Below are 3,015 nucleotides of genomic sequence, written 5' to 3' on the forward strand. Positions count from 1 at the left end.
AAATGTCTTATCTTTTTTTGAGGAAAAACATTTTCCAACAACAAAACTGGTCCTCTATCATTTCACCTCCCATCACCATCACCAATCCAGATCAAGCCAAAAGCAACACAAAACCATCTGGAAAATAAAATCACTTGTCACATGCACCCTATGCGATAAACCCAACCATTTGACCAATAAATTCCATGAACTAAGTTTAACAACATCTTCATCTTAGTGGCCTACATCCCCCACAAGGACCTATCCAATCAAGAAAAAATCATTTGATGTTATTTTCACATATGCTCTCAATTACACCACAAGGAATTTTCAATACCTTCCATAGTTATTTGTAGAAAGAACAACACAAAAACCAATCCATATAAGAAGTCCATGCCATACCAAGATCGTGACTATTGGGACGGGGTCCCCTGGGTCAGTTTTGGGGAAAAAGTCTGAGTTTTGATGTAAAAAAATGTTAAAGTCTCCATGAATTCTGGAGGCAAAGTTAGTTAAGAGTCAAAAATGGTTTTTTCCATTGCCTATGTAAAATTGAGTCTGTTATTTATATCTATCCATGGTCCACGAACCATTGGATGGTATAAATAGGCGTGTCTTAGAGAGTCTAAGGCAGATAAAAGTTTTTTGTCAATGGGTACGATGAAAGGAGTATAGAGAGTTAGCATAGGGAAGTAAGTCTTAGAAGATGAAAGTCTCTGTAACTAAGTGTGCAGAGGCCTAGAGTAGTGTTTGCAGTTCAGTGCGTGGACCCCTACAGCTGAGTGCACGAGGAATTATTGAGTCTGTAAACCTATACTAAAGATCAATAACGAATACTATTGCAGAAATTCCTGTGTTTCATCTCTTTACTTCTGTTATGTATGATTGTGATATATTCTATGATGAAATGATGTGTTTATAAAATAATGATGTATTAATGCGCGAATTTACATGATTCAATTGATTAACTGAACACAATTAATGTTAAGTGATTACGTGAAGATCATAACAATTTTGTTAAAGTTATCGAACACTTAGGTAGATATGAGTAAATATTGATCTAAGGATAATCTATGGTGCATGTAAGTAGCTAATTTCCCCGTTGATGGTCCTCAATAGCCAATTGTAGACCTTCGTAGAGGTCTAGGGGCCAACTGAGGGAAATTGAAGGGCTAAGCCTTTACGGCTTAGGGATCTGCACGCAAGTAGAACAAGGTCATAAAAAGACATCACACTGATCTCTCGATGTAGAAAGTTGGTTCCAACATCCCCCCATAATGCTTCAGGTGATACTTTAGTTCATGCTATGTGGATTGATGCTGAAAGGGCCAGTGGTGTAGGGTTTTATTTGGCACAACTAACTCTGAACTTACATCAGGACCTACTAAGCTAACAGATTTTCCTGTTGTCGAGACGGGGATCTGGATAAAGAGATGTGTGATGTCGTATCACTAGCATCTGACCAAGAAGGAAATTGAGAAGTGGTTGGATAGAAAGATCCATGAATTTTTGGTGTAGGAAAATAGAAATTCGTGCCTAACAAAAGAGTAGTGGCTGGACAAATATTTGAATGCAGAAATACACAAAATTTTCTTTTGCACCTTCGTAATTTAACTGTACTAGTGGATAGCTAAATTGGTAGACGTCCAAGGAAGGTGGAGGCTTGATGGTCTAATAGTGTGGACCCCGGAGCTAGTACGAAGGTTGGAAGCCTCTAAAGATAATATTTCCTATGTTGTTGACCATTGGCTTGATCAGGTTATAAGAGGATTTGTTACAAATTTCGCGGTTGACACCTCAGTAAGTTACAACAAAGCAGAGCGACGCTTCTTCAAGGGACTATAAGGTAAGTATTTGAGATCTTTGAATACCTGGATTAATATGCTCTTGTGTGGAAAACAGGTTATTCCATTGCCATGATGTTTGGATCTACATGAAGTGGACGAAGCTTTAGAAGCCAAGAAAAAGCAGGTACTAAATATAGCCCGTTGATTGGACCTCATTCAAGTGACGATGAAGGAGGGGTACAGGCCTTGTTGCAGAGTGCTATTGAGTTGATAAGGTAGGGTTTTCCTTGGATACATCATCCATCCACACCACCTCTACCTTCACCTCCACAACGTACACCTTCACCCACATCGCCACCACCTCCACCGCCATTCAACATGTCGAATACAATGAAGTTGTCATTTTTTAAGGCTTAGGAAGTGAGGATTTGGATCAGTTTTGGCTTGTTGCAAAGGTTGTGTGGACGACATAACAACTTACGGATGAAAATATAAAGAACATGCAGTTGGTTACCACTCTACAGGATCGTGTGCTGACATGGTACATTTAGTACTGCACCAATAACCCTTTGTCATCATTAGCAGACACTCAAACCACTTTCAACAAATAATTTGGTAAGCCCAAGTCTAACTCGCAATTAGTAATTGGATTCAAGGAAATCAGGATGAGCGATGGTGAAATTCCCTAGGAGTTAGATCAAATATTGAAGTGTTTGATACACAAATTTAATATGCATCTCACAGATAGTCAGCATCATGAGTGGTTTGTAGCCTCACTCCTGCCCCACCTAAGGATTGCCTTATCACAACAAAAGATAGGAACTTATGTGGAAGCTATGGAAATCATGATGATATTGCATGAAACGCCTATTCAGGACACGTCTTTGGGAGTCCAACAAATTCACTCACAATTGCAGAACCTATGTTTGGAATTGCATAGATTAAAAAAGGAAAAGGAGGTCGGGCCAGAGGTGTGTGAACAAGTCTTGTGCCTCAAGTTTAAGATCCAGGGGCATGATAAGGATCATTTCCCTCTCTTCGTGAATTATATCACGGGGGGAGGGCCAATGCCCCTGAGGCAGAAATCTCCAAAAGGACCAAGTACAGGGCATGCACTATGGTGCGCTATTTGTTAGGTGGTTAGAAAACATGTAACATATAACTGTCATTTGCTGCAAATGTTTGTACAAACACCATAACAACTATTCTACGATTTCTGCAAATCGATATGCCATAATGAGAACTATTG

The sequence above is a fragment of the Pinus tabuliformis genome, chromosome 4_2, assembly GCF_031772625.1.
Source record: "Pinus tabuliformis cultivar Carrire ecotype Pingquan chromosome 4_2, CPIR1, whole genome shotgun sequence".
NCBI classification, from domain to species: Eukaryota; Viridiplantae; Streptophyta; class Pinopsida; order Pinales; family Pinaceae; genus Pinus; species Pinus tabuliformis.